At 41.7% G+C, this 25,724-nt stretch overlaps 1 long non-coding RNA gene across 1 annotated transcript; it reads right to left on the reverse strand.

Moving 5' to 3' along the window:
• LOC125615758 lies at positions 1-25,724 on the reverse strand. Its single transcript, XR_007346351.1, has 3 exons — positions 25,464-25,724; positions 15,426-15,550; positions 1-141 (listed from the first exon to the last, which is right to left on the reverse strand). It is a non-coding gene; the product is annotated as an uncharacterized LOC125615758 (long non-coding RNA).

Raw genomic sequence — 25,724 nt, forward strand, 5'->3', positions numbered from 1 at the left:
CTAATAAGAAGTCTAGCAGTTCAGTACTCTATGGTATCATCAAGAACCCAGGTTCTTTCTGACCACTGTATTCCATCTTTGGTTATTGGCTTTTTATCTTGGTGTTCATTGCTATGGCTACTGAAACTTCTGGCATCACTTCTATTTTGAAAAAGGAAGGAGAAGGAACACATAAGTCACATCTGCACCTTTTGCCAAAAAAGGAAAGTCTTTAACAAAAGTTTAAGGCAGGCTTCTCCTTGCATATGATTAGTTAGAACTAGATCAGTTGCCTTCCCTTAAACCAATCACTGGCAAAGAGGATGTGGTTGTGCCAGGCTTAAAGTAATCATGACTCATTCTCCTAACATTAGGGGAGGGAGTTACCCTTCCCAAAAATAAGACAAATTCACTATTACAAAAGTAGGAAGTAGCATATGGGGTAAGCAGCACTGAGTAGACCATGATTTGTACCTGCCCCAGGAAGAAACCAGTTCACACTTGTAAGACAGGCATTAGTGTGCAAAGCCCAACTTCACTCATACCACATTGGGCAAGGTCTAGCTGTAACAGCCACCAAACCCTGATATCTTCATGTGAATCGATCTTATTTTGAGTTCTGGAGGCTGTAGAGAGCAGAATATTCAGTGGGTATTTGCTAAGAGTGAGTGGAAGTGTCAAGAGGGAGTCAGAAACATGGAGAAAGATATTCAGAAGTAATGGGTTTAGTTCTTTGAATAAAACAAAGTATCTCATATAAACACCGTATAATTTCAACCTCCAAACAACCCTATGAAATAGAGATTATTTCCCACATTTTACAGATCAGAATTCAGAGAGACTATGAATTTTGCCCAAGACACATAGTTTGTAGTTAGAAGCTTTGGGATTTCAGTGGGCTCACTGACTGCAAACTTCTGTGCCTTCAACCAACACTATACATTCAGATGAGGGTCTCACTCAGCTCCTCATGAGTGCTATGTACTTATTCAAGGCTCTACTTTGCTGAAAAAGTCTTTACACCCCCTCCTTTGGAATTCCTTTAAGCTCACTTAACTAGACACACACACGGAACAGGTGGAAAAAACAGTTGTGCAGTCTTATGGCAGTCACTTCTGAAAACATGAGGCTCCAAATCTTCATCATCAAGCATCCATCTCCAAGACAGAACAATCTTAACTTCTCCTCTCTACCCCTATCTTTGCTCTACCCAGCCACTATCATCCTCTTCTTGCAAAAAAAGCATAGGTTCATGAGGGAAATACAGAAGGTTGGAATAAAAACAAAAATTAACTCAAGGGCTACGTTAACAATTATAGCATTGTATTTCCCTTCCTTTGTTTTCTAATAATTTTTCTACACTAGTTCCCTATTCCCTCCAAATATAAAAGGCTTAAAGTTCTTGTTGGGAATCTTGTTTGATGAGAATCCAATCCAGAGAATTACAGAACTCTGGTGGAGAGCATCCATATGGGCCAATTTTTCTACTGACTTGCTCTGCCTCCATTGATTAAATTTCTTTTGAGTTGCCTTGAGCAATCAAGTATTCAGATCCTTGAGTCAAGTGTCAGTACCATGAGTCCCCAAGAGAAACAGGTGTCTGGGAAACCTGTCCTGTTCTTTTAACTTTGGGCCCCTTGGTTCTGCCTGGTGGGGAGATTGTGTGGCTTCGTTTGGCTTCTGTTGGTCTTTCTTGCCTGTATCTACCTGGCCTGGGCTGGCCCTTTTCTGAGCTGCTGTAAGTATCTGGATAGGATGGGAATGTTCCATTCCCTGGCACTGGTCTTATAAACACCATTATCAAGACTCTGGATAATTATTTAGATTCTAGAGATGCTAGATTTTCACAAGAACTAAAAAGCAGATCAAGTCTTTTCTAATGTGTTAGTATGAGCTGTTGCAGAAGAGAAAAGAGGAATGACGAGTATGAGTGGATGAGTATGAGTGGGTCCAGAGAACGGGCTAGAATGGGCCTATTTTGACCTTTGTGAGGTCATCTCATCCTCACAACTCTGGCAGGTGATAATACTTTTACATTCTATGGATGAGGTTCTTAAGGCTCAAAGAGGTTGAGAAATTTGACCAAGATCACACACTTGTAAATGTAAAATCTCTTTTCTAATAGTCTCTGAGTCCAGAGCCTTTTTCCACAGCAAGTTCATGTTTTGGCAGCCGTGAGGCTGTATTTGGAAAAGACTATAGAAAGTAGAGAGACTCTACTCTGCTACATTTGCTACAGATTTTAAATTACCTCAGTGTTTCCAGCAGGAACATGCAAATGATGCTCACAGGTGGGAAACAACTGCCCCCAGGTGCTAAGGAAAGCCAAGACTGAAAAGATCAGAGCATAGATGAATGACACAGGCCCAAGATGAATGAAGAGAGGCTGGTGATCCCTTCCCTAATCGATAATAAAGTAAATCTAAGCAAACTTCCCAGGCTCCAAGCTCTAGGAATCTCTGTCCCTTAGCATTAAGCAGTTTAGCATCTGACAGGCCAATCTCTGGCCCAGCTTCTGGCTCCCTCCCCCAAGTACAAGCCAAGAACTGGAGCTTTGCCGGCCTATGAGTCATGGGGCCAAGCTGGGAACCAAGGCAGCCCTGGCCTTTCTGGCTGCCCCCACATGCTTGGAAGCATCCTCTGTCTGTTTCTGTGACCCTCTTTTCAATTCCATTTCCTGACGCCATGTGGCTACTACCTTCAAGTTACCCCCGCAATTGAAGATCTTCAGCAAATCCAGCTCTAAAAATAATCTTATTTGGTGCTAAAACATGAGCACTAATGCTAAAACTCATTATTGCTGTCTTCCACCTTTCTCCTCCTCCATCTTGTTATCTAGACTCATATCTACTAGATATGCACCTATATTACATACCTAGGAACATGTCCTATATTCATAGGTTCTTACCATTTACTGAACCTTTACCATATGTCAGGCACTATTCTGGATTCAAATACACATACACATACACACATTATCCGGTTTTATATGGAAATATATATTTCCTTGCATTTTACCTGTACCAACACCCCTAGGCCAAGTGAGTGCTCAGCGCTGTGAGGAAACCCTTTGGCTATGAAGTATCCTAGGATATAATAAGGTTTGAGGCGATGGAAGGATCAGGGACAGAAATGAAAGAAAATCCATGCTGTGATGCTCATCAAGTAAACAGGACAAAACTCATCAAGAAGCAATGGGGAGTAAGGGTAAAAGCATGTACTTTTAAGTTGAAGAGAGCCAGGTTTGAATCATATCCCAACACTGGCCATCAGAATGGTTGTTGACCAGAACCTTAACCCCTCTGAGCTTTAGAACTCTCACCTTTTAAACAGGAACTGTAATCTCTATGGTAGACTGTGTTGGGATCATTAAATAGGATAATCATTGTATGAGAGCTGTGATCATCATTATAATAGGGCTTACTTCATACCAAGTCACATGGGGAAGCAGATCACTACAATCCTGCACCTATGATTTTCTTCCACCTCTCTTATAAAACCCTGAAAAGCATAAACATAGTTCTACTTAGGTCCCATGACAAATTCCCAGCTTTCCTTTAGGGAGCCAAACTCACTCTGCCTACAAAATTATTTGTCAGAGTCTAGAATGTGATGATACTTGAGACAGAGTAGATGAGAAGGTGGGAGTCTCTGGTGTCTCCACCCCATTCACACTGTTTTTGTTAGCAGCAGGAAGTATTTTTCCCCTATCCCCATCATCTTTCTTTCCATATTCTCCCACTAAATGGCCTGTTAGGTGAGGTGCAGCTCTGTGGGGCAGAACCAAACATATTCTCATCAGGAAAGGGGATTGAGGCACCATCTGCACTCCTTTTACCAGGCCCAAATAGTCTTCTTGATGTGAGGAGAGAAGGTCCCATAACATCTATGCCCATGGCATTGAAAGAGACTCCTGGCATGGGCACAAAGACCCTCATGGAGAGGGAGGCCTTGCCAGGGTGTGCCCTGCTGCCAACCTCCATGCATGGCCTTTCAAGGCATATTAATTCAATGTCTCCTAAGTAGCTGCATGATATCTGACTGGAAAATGCAAAATAAGCTTCTCCATGGTTCATCCACACAACCATATGTAGCTACCAGGGACCAACACAAGCCAGTTTCCTTGGCCAGGTGGGTGTACATTAGGCGCCAGAGAGCACGTGCAGAAACAACAGTGCTGCTGGCTGCAAGGCCACACGGGACCCATGTGCCTTCTGTCCCCGAAATATGGGAAGCTCCAGGGTTCCAGGTGGGAAAGGCAAGGCTATTGTCAAAGAGAGACAGTAACACCAGAAGCCCAGTTCCTTCCTTTACCACAACTGAGGGTTGCAACAAGTTCTGCTGTTTTCTAAATAGCAATAATGGAGAATCTCAACAATAACCATACCCATAAATAAAATAAGTGCTTCAGAAGCATCTTCAAGACCATAAATAAACTTCAGGCTTATTCTACATGGGGATATAAAAATATAAAGACAGAAATGCCAGGCTAGGGACAAACCCCTCTAAAGCAAACAAACAAAACCCAGTAGGGATTGCAAAATTGGAGGAAAAAAAAAACCTTAACATGTGGCAACTTTGCTCTAAATCATAACAAAATGTGTAGCCTTATATTTGTTTCATTAGTTATTTTAAGAATTAAAAATAAAAACAACCAGGTAAATACAACTGACGCTCATTCTGCCCAAGAACTGGCCTCAATGCTTCAAAAAAATCTCAAATGTCATGAAAGAAAAAAGAATTATCTTTAGGGAAATACTCTAGATTAAAAACTAAGTAGATATGAGAACTAAATGCAATATTTGACTCTGTATTTGTGCCTGAATTTTTTTTCAAAACTTAAAAAGGGCATTATTAAGGCAATTGACAGTATGCAAATATGGAATGAATAGTAGGTAATACTCTTGTTAAATAGTGTTGAATTTCCTTGTATAATATTTATAATGTGACTTTGTAGTTGAAGGACTTGTTCTTAGGGGAAATATTGAAATATTTAAAGATATAACATCATGATGACTGCAATAAACTTGCAAACTCTCAGATGATTCTGAAAAATGATAATGATGATAATGATGATAAGCACCTCCCCCACATTTACACAGAGTTAAGCAAATGTGTTAAACAAGAATGTAAGTGGGTGTTCATTGCATTTGTCTTGCAACTTTTCTTAAAGTGTTTGAAATGTTTCCAAACAAAATGGGAGGGAGAAAAAATGGGAATTGTTATAGATTAAAATATATTAAACAGATATATCAAACAAATGTAATGTGTGAGCCATATTGGAATCCTGGTTGGAAAGAACCCACTATAAAAAGGATGTTTTTAAGACCATCTGAGAATTTAGCATGGATTAGGTATTAAATAATAATAAGGAATTGTGGATGTGATAATAGTACTTGTGATTATAGAAAAAACTTTTTTCAGTTAGAGACTTACTGAAATATGTACAAGTAAAACAATATGTCTTTTGGGATTTGCTATTACATAAGCAAGAAAGGAAAAGAAAAATTAAAATAAAGGTGAAGAATATGGAGCAAGAATGATAGTGTTGATAATGGTTGAAGCTGCATAGTGGATTTATGGGACTTCTTTATACTACGAGCATCCTTACTGTTTTGTCTGAAAATCTCCATCATAAAAAGTTGCTTAAAAATGAAAAATATATGCAGAAGGGTGCTGCAGAGAATAAAATGATTCTTTCTGAAAGGTAGAGATAAATAATTTTTAAATTAATCACTCATACTCATTTATAAATCACAGTCTTTATATCTTACTTTTAGGAGTTTAAGACGTGGTACACATGCACACACACACACACACACACACACACTCACACACACACACTTTCAAAACAATACTCCAAGCCACTATTGCCCAGAGGTGATGCAGTGACAAGCAGTCACTTCCTATCTGCTGGCTGATTGCTGAACAAGTCATCGACAAGCCTTCCGAGTTCAATATATATTTTTTAAATTCTCTCTCCCTCATCTCCAGCTCTTCCTTCTCACTCACCACCAATAATAAAACAAATATCACTCCCCAAAGGATTCCAGCACAGTTATTTTTACTCCTATCTGGTAACGGAAGAATTGCAGCATAGAGATGAATTATGGACGGGTTCACAGTGAATCTGGGTTGGGCTCAGATGGGGACCTTGGACCTTAGACCTCTGCTCTAACCGTGAGTGAACATGTCCTCTCTTGACCATCCAGAATGTAGGCAGCTCTAGTCTCTATAGTAACCAATCTGCCTAAAATAGGAATTAGGTGGGGAACAAAACATTTAAAGCCAATTGGGTCCATTCATACCCAAACAATGTCAATTTAAGGGCTGTTACCCAAATTGTTGGCTTTTTGAATGGTCTCCCACCATGTGCTCAGCTAAAGGAAAGGGGGGAGGGTATCTGTACCAAACACTCCACCCCATACAGAACCTTGCATGCTTTTATTCTGTTTTCCCTCTTCAAACATTTCTTTATGTCCCAGAGTCATAAGCCCTTAAAACAAACTTTTGGTGAAGGCAGTTTTATGGCCACAATACTGAGACAAAAGCGAAAGTCTAAGAATTCCTTATGGTCAAAGAAAGCTTCCCAAGAGGAAACAGGACTGAGTCCAAATCCCACACAGGAACCTGGCAACTTTGTGCATTATTTTCTGGTTCGAAGGTAGGTTTTTGAACAATTCTCTTGTCTGATCAACTTCCCTGTGGGTCTTCGGGAAGGAAGTGGAATAGCATTTGGAACCAGAGCTAACAAGGCCCAAAACTGGGAAGTGAAATTGTACAGCCACTTTGTAATGGGCACCTTCCTCTCGAGGCCATATGATGCCCTCATGAGGGTGCACCTGAGGTGTATTGATAGGAGAACACAAGCATGGACATTATTTCACTGTCACTACTATCACTACTTCTGTGTGTTAGACATACTTTGGGGTTCTACACTAGAAAATATCCTCTTCTTCTTCAGTTTGGAAATTTTTGACTTCCAAAATATCGTTAGGCATAGGGAGAGCTATCCCTGTACCTGTCAAGTAGCCCTTTGTTTTTTATATTTTAATTTTCCCAAGTGGGTGGGAAAAGACAAGCAGTAGCATTCATTTACTTTATATATCTTTTTTTCTTTTTTCTTCTATTCAAGGAACATTTACTTAATAGGAACTTGAGGCTAGACCTGGAGTCTCGTTACTCGCTTGGATATCAGTGTCTTCAAGGCTTTCATAATGAAGTGTAAGGAATGTGTAATCAGCTGAATTATAGCATGGCAAGCCTTGCCAGGTTTAGCAAATAAAAATCAGGATGCTCGGCTCTATATGAAATTGAGATAAGTGATTGTTTAGTATAAGTTCCAGATATTGCATGAGACCCACATATAAGAAAAACCATTCATTTTCATCTGAAATTCAAATGTCACTGGGCATCCTGAATTGTATCTGATCACCCCAACTTATACTACGTGATAGCTACCATCAGTGAGTATACAAAGGGCTGCAGGAGCACAAAGGCCCGAACAGAAAGCAGGCAAAACAAAGGAGGCCACCACACAGGAGCAATGTGTGCCGGGTATTGAAAACAGCAGAGAGGGGCTGGGGTTGTGGCTCAGAGGTAGCGCACTCACCTAGCATGCATGAGGCACTGGGTTCAAACCTTAGCACCACATAAAAATTAAATAAAGGTATTGTGTCCATCTACAACTAAAAAATAAATTTAAAAAAATAACAATAAAACAGCAAAGAACGTAATCTTCCAGTGACCTGAAAAAGAAGCCCTGTCAGAATACCTGGGAAGTTGTGAATAGCATTATAAATGCTGGCGCATAGGGTGCCACGTGGGTAAGTGGCATATGATCAACCAAGGTGGTTGGATATCATTCCTGGGCCATGGGGATCCCTCAGAAGATTTTTCACAGGGAGTTTCTTTTGAGGAAACTCTCAAGAAGGAATGAATTATTGGAAGAGCAGGCTAAAATGAACAGTTAGGAGTCTGTTACAGTAATTCAGGAGAAGTTCCTGATAAAGAATGAAACTAAACCAGTGACTCTGGAGATAAGAGATGATAACTCAGACCTGTCAGACTGTTGATGTGCAAGGCATTTGGCCATAACAAGCATGACTCTCAAATGTTAACTGGGAGAATAATGATGCTGTCTTTGGCCATGAACAATATGACATAGTATGTATTCAAAGTAACTTCAATCTAGAATCTAGCAGCAGTTAGTTAACATTCAAAAACTCCTAATTATAAATCTACTCCTCAGAGATAGTTAATTAGCAACTGGAAACTCCAATGAGAAATCAATAACCTTCAGAAGTAGTTACTTAGCATGTCAAATGGTTTGTCTAAATCTGTCCCAGAGGGTTTGTGAGTCCGCTCTAGGGAGAGGTAGTGATTTAGGAATATTGCAATCCCCACAGCCCTTGCCTGAAGAATCTGGTGCCGCAGTCTGGCTGGGCACAATCAGGAGCCACTTGTCAAAAGAAACTAACTTTATTTTTAGAACCACACACGCCAAACAAAACAGCCTCTCAGGAAAAACCCTCAGAGCCTCAACTGCCACCACCGGCTTTCCACAAGCCTCTCTCTCCCACACAAGCTTCTCTCCACCTCCCACAATCCTCCTGCTCTTGAGGCCGATTGGCTGGGTCACATGGGCGGAGCCAAAAAAGTCCCCCAATGAGCAGCTCCGTGGTCTGAAAGGGCAGGGAAACAGCCCAATGAGCATCACCGCAGAGGAGCCAATCAGCTAGATGTTGCTGGGGCAGAGGAGCCAATCATCAGCTGGGGCCGAGGAGCCGGCAGCTGGAAGTTTGCTGGGGCCCCTTCGGCTGTGGCTCTCAACAATCTGGCGTGCCCAGTAAGGCATGACCATCATCAGGTCTCAGTCCTGTGGTTCTTGAATCTTCAAAGTGGGACAGAAAGTTAGCACGTTCTATCCTCAAAATATCTTTGTATTTGTTTTGCACACTTATGAACAAATATTAACCATAGGTCTGCCAAAATTTGATCCAAGGCTCACTTTCATTTCAACACCCTGTGTAGTTGTGAGGCTGTTAAAAATGGTATATGGAGTCTGTCCACACTTATCTCCACTGCTGGAGGCTCCTATACTAGTCATGGTTAGCAAAAGAAAATTAACCCTTGGCCAGATGACTTATGTCCTTTCAAAACAGAGGCCACTGGAAATCGACTGATTATAGATGAAGGTGTTTCCTTTAAAAAGCATGGAACTCAGCTTGCAACCCTGCTCGGTGGGTTTCAGACACAGCCAAAACATGTTGTCTAGGTCACAATTCTTGTGGGGAGTCCCCTTCAATCCCTCCGGGAGCCAGATTTAATCGATGACGTGTAGCTGAAGAAACAGGATCACACATGAGGACTTTCTGAAAAGTCTGGAAAGACTTAAAAAATAAAGTAAAATAAACCCAAACATCCCATCGCAAATGTTGGCTCCAAATAGAAGACTTTACTGTAAACCTTCCAGCCATTCAGACTCCACTGTTATTTTTGAAAAGACATTCCAATAACAGATGCCCCTTCAATTGGGGCATGGTTTGATAGAAAGCAGCAGACACAATTTTAAAAAAAGAAAGAAAGAAAGAAAAAGCACTCTTGAGACACGTCAAAACAAATTAGCTGTGATGCTGAAATTATTTCCTGTTGGATTTAATGAAGTTAACAAGATAAGTAAATATGAAAAACAGCATTAGGAAGAAGGAACCAAATTCCTCCCGAACATGGGAGCTTTATCACATATTGATAAAAAAAAACATGGAATTTCATTTGTCTATTTTTAAATATCACAACATCCTTATTCCATGTCTGTTTTTCAAAATTCTCTTTAAGATGTGCATTTAAGGTGAACTATTTGTGCCGTTTTGAAACCTGCTTAGAAATCTATGATTTAAGCACATTTCACATTGTTTCCACATTGAATGTAGTACTTATAACGGACTGTTAAATGATAATCGAGGGGAAAGTTGAAGTTATTTAAATGACATTTGGAGATTATGTTACTTTTCATTAAACAAGGTTTTTTAGTCTCAATTAGCATAAGTAATTAAGACTTGGCAGGAAGTTAGAGATGTGGTCCCTCTCCTCCCACCCAACTCACAACCTAAAAATAAACTACTCCAAAGACATTTTTACTACCATTCCTGTTCGGTCTCCCTTAGCTTATGTAGAAAATGCCTTAAAGATCTAGGAAGACACACAGGGCCTAAGTCAGGCTGGTTTCTAGTCCCCACTCTTGTCACTTCATCTATCTAGTCCTTAGTTTCCCATATGGAAAGATGAGGAGTGGAATCTTTGATAGGGAGAAAATCTTCTGGAACAGGCAAAAGGAAGCTTTCTTGTCTGTGTGATGACTATATGTTTCATATAAATTAACATTTTTGACATTCCTGAATCTCAGACAAACAGATAACTGGAATCTTTGATGATAATACATCGTTTATTGAGCACAATGTTGAGCACAAGGATTAAGCACAGGGAGGAGGGAATAATTGAGAGGGTGAAGTCCTATAGTTTATTGAGGAGACCAGAGTTCAGGGTGCAAGCTCCCGTAAACATCAGCCTTCAATCATCTTGAATCATCCCTCCTCAGGTTGTCCTCCTGAAGCCTGTGACCCATTAGACTTTGTTTCTGGTCTTTATCAAGAGCAATAACATGCTCTGGTTTTCAGAATTAGAAGTAATTTTAAATATCAAAATTCCTGATTTTGCAGTTAAAAGTGCAGCCCAGGGTGCTAAACTTACCTGGAGTCCAAGACAAGTCAACGAGAGAGCCACTTACTAGTCTAGACACATTAACTCTGAAGCCAGAATTTTTTCCTTCATATCATAGTACTTCTATATGTGCAAAACCTTCTCAAGTTTCCCTCAAATAACTAAGGAAAATTAATAGTTATTAATAATTAATAATAATACATTTGTAAGGTGTATAGAAGAAAAGATGGTTGTCTTACACATGTGTGATTAATACTGCTTAACAACTGCACTAAAACAAACGTGTTTTGTTTCATTATTTCCTGCCTAAGGCAGGTAAGAAATTTTTTCAATGCAATATACAATCAGTGCAAAAATTATCACACTAAATCAATTCCAGACAAGTTAATTCAATGCAAGACCAACTGGTCAATCAGCCCTGCAATCCCTGGATTTCCTTAACCCCAGGAATCTAATAACATTTCCCACCCACCCACGTACACGGTGACCCTCTGGGTTTTGTCATCACCCGGAGCTTCCTCCCATGTAACTCTGACTTCCCCTGTCCTACATTCTTATCGTACCATGTCTGCTCTTCCACCTCATGGAGACCACAAGTCCCCAATCCCCAGTCCTTTCCTAATCATTGGCCTGCTCCTGTCTGAACTTCACAGTTGATCCCAAGTTCCCTTCTCTCAGATTCCTCCATTTCTTTATCCCACAGTCCTTCCATAGTACCTGCCCAGCAAAACCTCAAGACTGATCAGCAACACTGTCACCTGCTTTGCCTGCTCTTACCCTGGCCACTAAGACCACCACAACACCATGGTGTCCAGTGTAGTCTGCCCACCAGTCCTTTGATTTGTCTAGCATGAACTTTACTCTTTTCCAGCCCCGGCTCAGTCCTCATAGGCCCTTTCGCTCCTTCTCTTGCATGGCTTCTGGCGTCCTAATGCACCAAGAAAAATCAAGTTAGTCAGGAAGGATCTGCTTCAACTTCCTGCCCCCTTCAATAGTAACATATTCAACCCTCACTGATCTTTTTTTTCCCCCCTTTTCCCTAGTCTGTAAGGCTGAAGTCTCCTTGCTCTTGTTTGGAATGAACCTTTGCGCTAAACCACACTTCTTTCCACTTCTCTCTGCTACACTCTTAGCCTCTCCCTCCCTCTAGGCTGTTTCCAAAGGCTGGTGATTATCAGAGAACTTCTCTATCTTCTCTAGGCCTGAAACACCCACCCCTTGGCCAAATGCTCCTCATTTTCTATCAAATCCCTTTCCTCTCCTTCTTACCCAGACCATCAAAAACATAGCCTGCACTCATCACTCCTTCTTCCCATGGCCCTTGCCTCCACTCACAGCAATATGGCTTCTGCCTTCCTTCTTTGGGCCATGAATTATCTCCATCTGCCAACCTGACGTACACTTCACCCGTCTTATCTTACCAACCCCCTCTGCTTTATCCACATTGATGATGACTTGCTCCTACTCAAAACTCCTCTGAGTCCTGTGGTTGATGTCTGATTCTTTTCCTAACTTTAATTCATTTATTGGTACCTGATATGTATCAAGAATTGCAGGCATCTGGAGATGAGGAGAGCAGACTCAATTCCTGTCCCTGCCAACTGTACTGCCTAACAGCAGAGGCAACAGTGAAGAAGTCAGAATACCAACATGTGGCCAGTTCTCATTATTCAGGCAGCATTGTCCTGTAAAGTCACTGCAAACACTGAGTTAACAAATAGGAGACCATTCCTTCTAGGGGAAGACAGGGACAGGTTCCAGCAGTTCTCCGATCATAACATTGTCATCAACCATTCAGCACATGACCTTATTCTATATGTTTCTGTTTAAAGACAACTTATTTATACACGTCTTACAAGTGATTGATTATATGCAGTATTTCTTTATTAAAAAAAAAAAAACACCAGCTGAGAATAGTTTAATATTTTCCTGATCCTGAGCAACAGGATTCCTCCCAGATCAGGGTCTTTCTGTTCAGTGAAATAATTTTCTGAATTGCTTTCTCACCTTGTCCCAGTCAGTATTCAGGACCTTCTCTTTCTCTCTCAATATCTCTCCCTCCTTCTCTCTCTCTCCTCCCCCAGCCCTCCCCAAGCACAACACACACACACACACACACACACACACACACAGACTTAGCATCTTTCAACTCAGGTCACATTATCAGAGCTTGTCTCTCATGGTCATCCTACAAATCATCTTGACCCATTTATTTCTGCTTCTCCAACTATAATTTATAAATAGCCATGATTAAATTTCAACCCAACACATCAGATTTTCCTGAGAATGAAGATGGAATTATTAGCCAGGGGTGGATGCAAAGATGACTGCAGGGTCAGCGAGAAGCAGAGTGTAGAGATGAGCATGGGCTGTGGTCAGGCAGACCTGGGGTACAGTATGCCGCCGTTTGCCAACTGACACCTCAGCTTGGGCACTTGACTTCTTTGAGCTTTGATTTGCTCTTCCATAAAATGGAAGCAGTATCTGAGAAGATGTTTTAATACCTATTGCATATAAATTCCTTGATACACAGGTAGGGCAGTTAGTGCCCCTTTTGCCCCTCTAGACCTATTCAGTTTTCAGGACTATAGCCTTGTCCACTTTCCCAGGGCCACTTGCTGGGCCTACTGGAGTATGAGCTGGTATTAACAGCATCTCATGGCACTGCAGGGGAGGAAATTCCCATGGTAAACAGTAAAAGACTTGGAGGAGGAGGCAAGGATCTCAGAAAGGGAAGGAGGCAGGGAGGTGAGATGGACAACAGCTTTATGGAGAGGGGGAGAGGAAACAATGGCAAGACACTGTGATGGGGGAAGGAAGGGCGGGAGGAAAAGAAAGATGAAGAGCTAGGAGACAACAAGTCTAAGCAGAGAGCAAATGGACCACAGAGGACACCATCTCCTACTCCCAGGAAAAGTCAAGTGTCCCCTGAGCCAGCTTAGCTCACAGAGGGCTGATGCTGCAGGGAAGAACCAGGTAGCCCTTGTCATCCATCCTAGGTCTCAGGCCAAGAAGAAAGAGCTGTGGTGAAGCTGCTAATGGACGGATGGCCAAAAGGCAACACCTGGAGAAATGGGGAGTCCCGCTCTTGGGCCTGGCCATCATGTGGGTCTCAATTTCAACCGATTTGAATGTAAGCACTTAAATTTAAGTAAAAAAAAAAAAAAGAAAGAAGACAGAAGGAAGGGAGGAAAGAAAGAAAGAAATAGAGAAAGAAAGGAAAGAAAGAAAGAAAGAAATGCTTCCTACATCAGGCCCCTGTCCCTGATGTCAGTACTCTGCAGGGACTCACAGCCGAGGAATCTGGAACCCCTCCTTCAGCATATGGTGAAACTCCAAGAGAGAGACCTAGTCCACCTAGCTCCTCTCTTCTTCAGGGGAAATTGGGGTCCTCATGTCAGATCTTCCAAGGGAAAAAATTACCTCCCCTCCCCTTTCTCTGCACTCCCAGCAGAATCTCACCCTCATAATTACATTCCTGCCTCTCTGTTTTATTTCCATTAATCCCCAACCAACTCTTCCCCATTTTGCCAAATTCTTCTTCCAGATGAGTCAGGGATTAAAAATGCTCGGCATTTTTTTGCTGAATAAATAGTATCTCTCCACAGAGACACTGGTCAGTGGCAAACCACCTTTGCTCTGTGACAAGAAGGTCTGGGTGCACAACTTACCAATCTGCCAGGACTCAGGTCCTACTGGGCAAGCTCATGTGACTGTAGGCTTTGCTTGTGATCTGTTCCAACTAGCTAGGCTGACTGGCCCAGGAGGGAAGGGAAGGGGTGAAGGAGGAAAGGAAAGCAGGAGAGAGGGAAACACCATACTGGTTGAATATAAATCTCTTCTTTGATCATACCTGTGATGTCCATGTGGTCACTCCCATTGTACAGAGTCAGAGAAACTCAGTCCCTTGCCAAACTTGCAGATGTTAAGACAAGCTAGAACTTGACTGTCCTACCCTGAGTGGGAGCCCGTTATTCTTTGCACCACAGCAAGCCCTGGAATTAAACAGGCAATTGGCTGAAGCTGACTGCCATTCTGCCTGCCCCAGGTCTGGATGCTCTGCCCTAAGTGGAATGCAAGCTGCAGCTTCCATTTCTCTGGTTTCTCAATTAGGTGTCAGGCTTTCCCAGAGGGAGAACTGTTGGTATCAAGGCAGCTGTGGGAGAGGCATTTCCCCTGTACCACAGCATCCTGCTACTCCCCTGCAAATTCCATGGGGCATAGCAGCCATGCAGGAATAGCTCACCTCCCTTAGCAGGCCTGGTGTATAGCCAGAGCTCAAACTGGTGCAGGAAGCCAGAGAGCTCCCTCTGCCATGCAGGCTTTCTGCATTTCTCTCTTCACTGCTTCAGACATGGCTTTGAATTTTTTTTTTTTTAATTCGGGGTCTCGCCAGTCATTCATTCCCAAGCTTCTATTTTTGTGTTTAAACTCAACATTTTTACACAGACGACAGCATGGTCAAGGCTCAGAGAAGCACAGAGACTTTCTCAAGGTCACACAGTCAGTGCATGATAAAACTAGACCTGACAACAATTCAGTTGTCATTCACTAGATATTCATTGAGTGCTTAGTATCTGCTAGGCACTGTCCTGGGGGCTGAATGCCCAACGTTGTTACTAGAAACAGACTGCACTGCTCTTGCTACAGCTTCCCTACGCCCCTCTTCTGGATGCTTTCCATTCCCAGCCCCAGAGTCTAACCCCGAGACCTCCAAGGCCACTCACCACAGCATTCCTGAAGACTCAGAAGAGGTGCTTTTGTGTGCAGGCTTTTCCTCCAAGACCCTGGAATGCACGTTCACAGGACTTGCTGATTTATAGCCATGTTGCCTCTCAAAGAATTCTCTGGCCTGCGTTGAGTCAACAAATATGAGAAAAGGCTTGTTAAAAGTTCTGTCACGAAAGCCAGTTGTTCCTTGTTTAGGAGGATGCTTTCTTTAACCCTGGGCCCCCATCAGGCCTGTAATAGTGCTCCTTGGCTTTACAATGGCCCAAGATCTATGTGTAAGACTTGGAAACTTGCAGAAATATCCATATATTCAGGGCTGTATCCAATCTTGCCACTCCCTGGAACAGCCCATTCTCCCAAGTATCCCCTTTTGTCTTTAAACCTTAAAGACTTGCTTTTTCGATCACATTGGTCTGTTTTCTATTTCTACACTTTTGTCTCCCTGACATCCACTGAGAACAGTGGCCACATCCTCTTTGTGCATGCTGACCTGTGTAAAGAGAATTCATTCATTCATTTATTCATTTGTTCATTTTTACACCCATCCATTCAGCCTTCCTGGCCTTGCTCTGGGAACTGGCCATACACCGCAGTCATCAAATAAAGATAACTATTGCCCGGTGCAGGACCAAGCTGCTCTTCCCCAGCTGGCAGGAGTGTCTCTGGCTGATGACTCATTGCTGAGTGTCTTCCCTGGGACTTGTCTACACCAAAAGGAACTTGTCCCCAAGGAAATGCGCTTCCTATAAACAGACTGCATCCAAGGACCAGAATACAAGGCCCAGCTCCCTGTGTCTCACTAACCTCAGGACATCCTTGAAGCAGTGACTTAGCTTCCAAGCTCTCCTGGGAATAAGCTGAGACTCCCCATTGCATCCACATCACAGGTCCACTCCTTTCTTGCCCAGCATACTGTCCTCACTCTCTAGTGGCTGCTGTCCCTGAGAACATCCCCCTCCCCCACAGACACCATAAGTTTTCTGCACACAAATCTTAGTTCAGAGTTTTGTTCCCAGGAACTTGTCCTGTGACACCTGCCATCATGAAGTTTACTTTGTAGAGGAGGGAGATAAAAACTAAAATCAAATAAATAGTAACACAGTATGTGAAAAGTGACATTGCTATGGGAAAACCAGAGTGGGGTCAGGGGATCAGGGATATGGAATGGGAGATGATGAATTTTCACTTTTGATAGGGTAGGATCAGAACAGGCCTCGAAGAGAATGTGACATTTGAGCACAGTTGAAATTAACAAGCTGAATGTCCAAAAGTCTCTGAATCCAAAATTGTCACTGAGTCACTCAGGGCTCTCCAGAGAAACAGAACAAACAGGGTGTATGTGTGTGTGTGTGTGTGTGTGCGCACCCGCGCATATATTTGCATATACATATATATAATATGATTGGTTTGGGAGGAATCTGTTCATGGGATTGTGGAAGCTGGCAAGTCTGAAATCTGTAGGGCAGCCTCAAACATTGAATCAGATGAGAGTTGCTTCAGTCTTAGGGCAGAATTTCTTCTTTGTGAAACTTCTGTCTTTGCTCTTAAAGCCTTTAGCTGACTAGATGAGGGGTCGCCTGCTTTACTTAAAGCCTAATTATAGATGTTCATCACATCTACAAAATACCTTTACTACAACACCTAGGTACTGTGTGATTAAATCACTAGCCTGGCCAAGATGACACAGAAAACTAGCCATCACAGCTGTTCTGTCCCACACACAATTCCTGACCTATTTCCCTGTTTCATGTTTCTCCTTGACAGGCATCAAGAGCTGACACCTGCATGTTTTACTACTTTTCTGCTCAATGGCCTTCTCTCCTCATCACTAAAGTGTTCCTCCCACGGGAGCAGGATCCTCATCTCTTCCGTTCCTAGCTGTATCCCCAGTGCATTGATCATACTCAGCTCATGTTAGGCGCTCAGTAATAATTTGTTGCATAAGTAATGAATGAATCTTAAACTTAAGTATGGAAGAAATCTTTCCAAAAAAATGAGCAATATTTCAAATTCAGAAAGGATTTCAGAAAGGAAGGGGAAAAAATCAATACAAATGACAAAAGTTCATTACCAAAGAACTATGGGGAAAAGGAAGCTTGGGGGTTGTTTTTTACACCCTACCACGGGATACAGAACTTGATGATTACTTTTAAAAATTTAGACTGGAGACAGGGAGTGGTGAGATTAAACAGAGAAGCTACGCGCAATGGTGATAGAGGAAACATATGGAGGTAAAGGCAGGCAATCTTAGCAAGATGACAGAAGTTGTCGCAACATTTGGTCCTCGACAACTTAAGATTTTGGATGGTGCCTGCGTGTATGTGTGTGCATATTTTCACCAGTCATCATCTTTGTTGATAAATTCTGCTACATTTTCCATGGAATAATATCTCTCTACAAATGTTCTGTGGGGTGCTATTTTCACAAGATGATAACATATGTTCTTAGGAAAAACGAAGGAAATCATGGGGAAAACTTAAGGCTGTTCCTTAAGCTGTTCCTTTACACCAAGTGCTGAAAATGTCAAACTTACTTGATTCTAGAAAAATTTTGTTATTGCCATCCAAAGTCAGAGCCTTGGAAAGAGAAATCAATGACAACTTCTGCTGTAAGTATAGAAATGAACACATTTTCTCGTCTTTAAATCTAGACTTGAAAGGTTTTAAACTGGCCATTTGGTCTGTGAGGGCTTTTGTTTGGCCCACACAGTGTTCTTTCACAAAATTTGATTTTTTTATAGGGTACGGGCATTTCAGTTGGCCTAAGTCTCTATCATTCCCCGGTGTCTTTTGTGGAGCCCCAAAAGACACTGTATGTTGTAGCTGCTTGCTTTCTTAAAAATATACAGGTTGATAATCTTCCAGTTTGAGGGTCCCAGAGAGAAAACAATTATACAAATCAAAATAAGAGATGGAAATGATAATGAAGAGAGAGCTCCCAGGTAAGGAACATGAAGGTGCTGGGATAGCACCTAACTAACATGCCATGGTCAATGGCATCAGAGACTTCAAAAAAGGACAGGGGAGAAAACATTGATAAACTATATTTCTGACAAGGGGTTAATATCCAGAATATATAGGAACTGAAAAAACTCAACAGCACAAAAATAACCCAATTTTTTAAAAATGGGCACTAGACCTTCATAGGCATTTATCAAAAGGAGACATACAATGACAAACAGGTGTCGGAAAAAAATGTTCAACACCAGTAATCACCAGGGAAATGCAAATCCAAATCCACAATGAGATATCACGTCATCCAGGGAAAATGGCAGTGATCAAACTGACAAAGGTAACATGTTCTGAAAATGATGTGAAGAAGGAGAACCCTTGCACACTGCTGGTGGGAATATAAATTAGTATAGCCTTTATGGAAAAAAAACAGAGGCCCCTTTAAAAATTAAAAATAGAGCTACCATATGATCTGGCAATCCCACTTGGGTATATATTCAAAGGAAATGAAATCCATATGTCAAAGAGACATCTGCACCCTATGTTCACTGTAGCAGTGTTCACAGTAGCCACCTAGGTGGGAAACAACCTAAGAGTTCACCAACAAATAACTGAATAAAGAAAATGTAGCCCATATGCATGATGGAATAATATTCAACCATAAAAACGATGAGATCCTGTTATCTATAACAACATGGATAGCATTGGAGATTGTTATGCTAAATGAAATAAGCCAGACATAGAAAGATGAGTACCACATGATCTCACTCAAATGCAGAATCTAAAAAAAATTGATCTCACAGAAATTGAGGAGAAGAGTGGAGCCCTCACACAGTCTCAGGCATGTGAAGAAACAGATATAATATGTGGAGGTGAGATATACATGTATGAAAATTAAACTGATAACTTGAGGCAATAAATAAGTGTTCAAGTATGGCTCAGGAATCAGGAAGCAGGAGAGGAAAGGTTCTTATGGATTGATATGGCAGAAGGGCTTCATAATGGAAGAAGAATTGAACTCAGCTAGAGAGGCGGGAAGAACAACCTCCAGTTGAGATGTAGTGGTCGGAGCAAAGCCACCAAGGTGGGAAGCATATGTGTTAGGCTGCAGAAATCCCCCCATTCTATTAAAGACTGAGTAGGTGGGAGCAGTAGAAGGAATGAGGATATTTTTCAAAAGTAGAATGAGCACACAGAAAGGGATGGTAAAATTTTTGTTTCTGATTTGTAAAAGTATTCATAAAAGTTCTTCAAAAGTAAGAAACGTTTTAAGAGACAACAAAGCACTCTTGAGAAAAACAAAATTATATGAGAGAAGAATCAACCCCTTCCCAAATATGAGCTGTTTTATTATCCCTGCTTTCCTGTGAGTTGGTTATTTATCTACTCTCTGGCTCCAAATCCACCTTCCTACCCCCTGCCTTTGATATGCCAAGCCTCCCCAGGGCATTCCCAGGCTCCCCATGAATACTGCCTACAGAAGTAGGAGCGAGAAGTAGAGCGTGATGGGAGGGTGGGAAGAGCACCCTCCTTCCAGTTCTCTCCATTTCCTGTGTCTCCCAGAGCAGCACTGCTCCAGCAGCACGTTGACTCCAGCTTTCACCAGCCCCGGATCCAGCCTCATCCCACCCCTCAGAGGTACCAGCAACAGCCAGGAGGCGCCACCTTCAGAGGGCTCAGCTCAGTGCACAGAGCTCCTCCAAGAGACCTTGTTCAGCTGACTCCATCTGTTGGCTTTTGCTTCGCCAGCCCTTGAGTCTCCAACAACTTCTTTTTGTTAAATTGATTTTTATTTTTTCCAAAGATAAGTTCACTTATCATAAAACTGGCCATTTTATTTTTTTAATATCTTTATTTTACTTTTTTTTTTTTTTTTATGTGGTGCTGAGGATCGAACCCAGGGCCTTGCACATGCTAAGCGAGTGCTCTACCACTGAGCCACAACCCCAGCCCCAAACTGGCCATTTTTAAAATAAACAATACAGTGGTTATGAGTGTATCAGTAATGCTGTGCAGCCATCGCCACGATCTAATCCCAGTGCATTTCCATCACACCAACATGAAACTCCATACCTCCCAATTACCGCTGATTTCTTAAAAATCAGTAAGTGTTTTCTCGGGGGATTCTCTAAGACCATATAAGAATCCCATAATTTACATCAGTTTCTTGCACTAGGTTTAGAATTTATTGATACATTTTTGCCTAAGATAATTACTATGGGTCTCGAATAATTTTCTAAATCCATAATCCCTTCAACATTAATTAGCTGGAATTCATCTACAGGAAAAAACCTTTTCTTCCCACTTATGTGTTAATTTACTTATTATAGCAGGATAAACTAATGGATATCTATTTTAATCAATGGTCTATAATCTGATATGATGATGAATTACCTGTTATTCAGGTACCAGCTGGCATCCCTTTGAGCTACTTTCTGTGCCCTTTGACAAGTCCCTATAATTTTTTGATTACTTGCTTACCTTCTGGAACCACAAGATGTTCAAAACTTGTCTTACATTTTTCCTGTTGCAGCTGAAGAATCAGCCTTTCTCCAAGAATTCCTGTTTCTCTTCAGCAGGGAATGGTATTTAAAAACAAAAATATGTGCATCATACCTGGTCCTTTGTTATTTCACTATTTCCTAGCTCTCTTGGGGACAGAGCTAGGAATTGTATGTATTTGTCTATGTGTGCATGTGTATACGCATGTGCACATATAAAGACACAATGTATGCACACACATGTCAATATTTTATTTCTGTCTCTAATTCTACATATTAAAAATTCTAAGTTTACACAAAAACTAGTTCTAATCCCACATCAAGGGGTCACTCTAGGTTTCTCCTTTTCTATATTGTTTTATTTTCTTCTTGTACAGTGAGGAACCTGGCTCACATCACCTCATGACACTGAATTATGTCCCCAATCCTCCCGTCCATTACTTCTAATTTGTCTCTAAAGCCCAAAGAGTTATACCTACACCTTTTTGGCCATCTTCCTTGTGTAGGCAGGACTCTGCCAGGCAGGCCAATTTTCTACTTCAAAATATCTAAAATATAGATTGTTACCTAAGAGCCTAAATACTTTTCCTTTGCAGAAAATGCTACCAACACAGTCCAGTAGGGTCTAAATGAGTGTCTTCCAGCAATTCTGAGGGACTGACTAGGGTGAAAGTTAGTCCATGACTACAAAAGAGTACTTTTTCTAAGAGCTAACTTGTGAGTTTAAATTCATAAGCAGTACAATTATATGACATGTTCAGCAGTTCCTCGGACATCATCAAAGAGAAAGATGGCCACTGTTTTCTTCTGGGTTTTTGCTTTGTAGAAACCATGAAACTGATCTTTCTAAGGAGGCTCACATTTTTCCCAAGGCCTAAAATTAGGTTGTAAAAGAGGGCGTGTGGCTTCATGGACCACTTAGCATAGCAATTCAATAGTTAAAAATTATGTAGGAAATTTTTATTTAATTCCTTGCTTCTCTCTGATAGGAAAGACATCCTTATGCAATTGTTGATAGTTTCTGGAAAGGTTCATACAGGCAAGTCCTTTGGCTGTCAGATATGGCTCCCTTCTCTCTTTCTGAGATGCACTCTGGCCTGAGCATGGATGGTGTTAGAGCATGGGATCATGACTATGCTGACAGGTGTTTAAAGCCAACTTTCTATGGAATGCTATAGTTTGGATCTGCAATGTCCCCCAGGCCCACGTGTTAAAGTCTTAGTCCCCAGATTAGTGGTATCAGGAGGAAGTAGAAACTTTAGAAGGTGGGATCCTGTCTTTGAGATCATACCCTGAAAGGGGATAGTGGGACCCTGGACAGGTTCTTCTTCTTTCACATACTGGCTATAAAGTGACAGTTTACCTTATCACATGTTACCACCATGATGGGTTGCCTTACCACAGGCTCCAAATCAATGGGACTAACTAACCATGGACTAAAACCTCCAACACCAGGAGCCAAAATAAACTTGTCTCTTTTTAATTTGATTATCTCAGGTATTTTGTTACAGAAATGGAAAGCGAACTAATACAGGGGGAAAGCCCTGATTTGCAGTCTTTGCCCATTTTTGTGACAATAATACTCCCACCATGGCTCCTGCCAAACTACCAACATGACATAACTTAACTAGGTGGTAGGAAGAGATGTTTATAATTGACTTTCATGAGTCACCTCCAGCCTGGATGCCTGTGTAAACCAATAAACCAATTAGGCCCACCCATCCTCTTAAGCTCTATTTTCAAACTGCCATTGGCTTAAAAAAATAAAATAAAATAAAGTTCTGAACACTAGTAAATAAGGATCCTAGAAATCAGCTAGAGTCCTTGATTTTGGGTGAGCATGTGCTTTACTGGGGGAGATGAGTGTCCTGTATTCCTGATCCACACAGGGGTTCTTGCTGGAAACAAGTGGGATGAGAAGATAATAAGCAAAAGAAAACATGAAACAAGCACCCTGCTTTGAAGTCAAAACCGGTCTTTGTGGTAAAGCACATGAGATCAGCTATCTCCTTTGTTTTTACCATTTTGCTTGGCCTGTAGAGAAAGGGGGGTGGGGAGCAGAGGAGAGGAGAGGAGAAGAGAGGAGTTGAGTTCCAGGTGGTTTCCTGTTAGCAGGATTGTAGAATTGTAGGTTTGGGGCTAAATGTGCTGAGCAGTAGGCTTGGCCTGATTCTCCTGGACATGGAGCTCCTCTGCCCCCCACTGGCTGTGGCATGCACTGCATCTCTGCATGGCCAATCCCCTTCAGCACGCTGCCCTTTCCCTACAACCCTGACCACTTCCTCTTTTGATGTGATGTCAGAATGTTCTACCCAGTGCCATCTATTTTTCATTCATCTTCTTTAGTTTGTTTCACTCTTTCTTTCTCCTCTGGGATAGTGGATATTCCTACTGTCCTTATATAGTGTATGGAGTTCATTTTTAGTTTTTATTGGATCAGAAAATGAGCCCAGATGTTTGAGGTTGTTGCATGTGTGGCTGGTTTTCATTTCTCTTTTTTTTCTGAGCTGTTTTGTGACAAACAACACCAGGCCCTACTTCTTCATTTATACCTAATCCAGATAGTTACCTGAAGCACACCCTCTCTCTCATGGTTCCTTCTGTAGAGCAAAAGCATCAACTATAGCAACAAAATGGCATGGGCCAGTCCCTCAATCTCTCCACAGGTAACCAGGGTAGTTAATGCCACCTCAGCAGGCCACAGAGCACTGTCTATAATCCGGATTCTCTATTGAACATGCTTCAGCATCCAATTCCATCCATTTATTTTAGTAGTTCTCTCCCCACTCACTTTCTCAGTGCTGGGAATCAAACCCAGGACCTCATGCACTCTAGGCAAATGCTCTGCCCCTGAGCTACACCTGGACCCTTTTTGTTTTATTTTGAGACAGAGTCTCACTAAGTTACCCAGGATGACTTTGAACTTGGAAGCCTCCCACCTCAGCCTCCTGAGTAACTGGTATTATAAGTGTGTACCGCTCTGCCAGTTTATTTTGGCATTTCTATGGCATCTGTCTCTGTGGTACCTGGGTGGTCTGAATCATGAATTAATCTAGCCTAAAGCAAGCTGGGGGGAAGCAGCATTTGGGGTGAGGGGCACGCTGTCCAGGGGGTTACGCTAGCCTGTACAGCAATCACCACTAATTTCCAACCTTGCTCTGAAAACAAAAGTTGTATGTTTTAGAGACTCCCCCAAAGAGAAGTTTTTTTCAATGCCTTATATTAAATTAATTCAGATTTTGGATTGAGATCTGAGTCCAACTGTTAATTGTTTTTATGGAGGAAGATGTGTTTCACCACTGCTGGCTTGATCTGCTCTCACCATTTCATATCATAGCCTTAGTGTGGCTTCCCTTTACGAGAATCCCTTCACAGGAATCCTCTTGCCTCTTTATGTATCACTTTCAAATACAGGGTCCGTCCCTGGGTCTCAAGAACTGCTTTCTGCTCTTGATTCTCATGGGCAGCAGGGGGACCCCAGGATACCACTCAGACAAAGTGAGGGGCTGGGCTACTTTGCTGGGATGAAGAATGTCCTGGCTCTCCAGAGAAGTGACATTTAAACCTCGAGTTCCAAGCCCACACACAAAAGGCTTGAGAAACAGATCTCTGTCTCCTGTGACCACAGGTACAATCATCTTTATTTGGGGCTGGGAAGAGCTGTGCAACCCCATCCACCTCTGGCAGGGAGAGAGAAAGCAGTGTAGTGCTTTTTGAGAATCAGGAAAACCAAAGGAGAAAAGCAGCAGAATTCTGGCCCTGGGCCATTCTATACCATTGCCATCACAAAATGCCACAGCTAGGTAGAGGGAGAAGAGATGTGTGGGAGACCAGGGCCAACTCAAGCTCTTTATATCCTCTTGGCTGGTAAAATGTACAAAGGTCCTATTCATCATCAATATTATTTAAAAACTTATCATGTTTTTCTTTTTGTTTATTCCTGATCCTTTAGATAATGTCCAAATTATAGAAAATAAATGCTTTGTCATAATAAGATATATATTAGCATGATACAGATCACTTTGAATTTTGAATGTAGCACCCACCATCTAGTAGTTAGAAAACTTTGTAGTTTCTCAGCACGTACCAATATCATCCTCAATCAGTGTCTAGGCAGCTTTGCTAAAGATTATCTCAAGGATCAGTTTTATTTCTTAATAATAGTTAATAATGATCAAGCAATAAAAGTATTTATGGTATACTTATCATGTTCAGGGAGTGTACAGGGCAAAAGAAAGAATCAAAGAAACATAAACTATGACCCCTGAGAACCAGGGATGTAGCTGAGTGGTACAGCCCTTACCTAACAAGCATGAGGCCCTGGGTTCAATCCCAGTTTTATATATATATATGTGTGTGTGTGTGTGTGTGTGTATTCAGTCCCTGAATATATTAAGTTGACTGTATATCTAGAAAGATGAAGCACAGTCCACAAAAATCAATAAAAAAGTATCAAGTAATCTATTTACTGTTGTAAGTCCTTTATATATATATTATTTCATTCAATCCCTAAAACAGCTTTACTGGACTATTATTATTTTTTACCTTAGGGATAAGAAAACTTACAGTTTAAATAACTTACCAGGATCTGATTTCAGTCTGTCTGACACCAAAGACCATGCCCTTAAATATCCAGTGACCTGTACGGCCTCCTAAGAGCAAAGGAGGTCAAAGGCGGGCACTCAACATAGGCTGGCGGAGGCCATCATAGAAGATGAAGGATGTGGTTCAGAGTTGTTATGGTTCGGATATGAAGTGTAGCCCAAAGGCTCAATTGTTGAAAGCTTGGTTCCCTGTGCAATAATATTTAGACCAGGCTTTTGGAAAGTGATTGGCTCATGAG

This window comes from Marmota marmota, unplaced genomic scaffold (assembly GCF_001458135.2).
Source record: "Marmota marmota marmota unplaced genomic scaffold, marMar, whole genome shotgun sequence".
Lineage (NCBI taxonomy): Eukaryota > Metazoa > Chordata > Mammalia > Rodentia > Sciuridae > Marmota > Marmota marmota.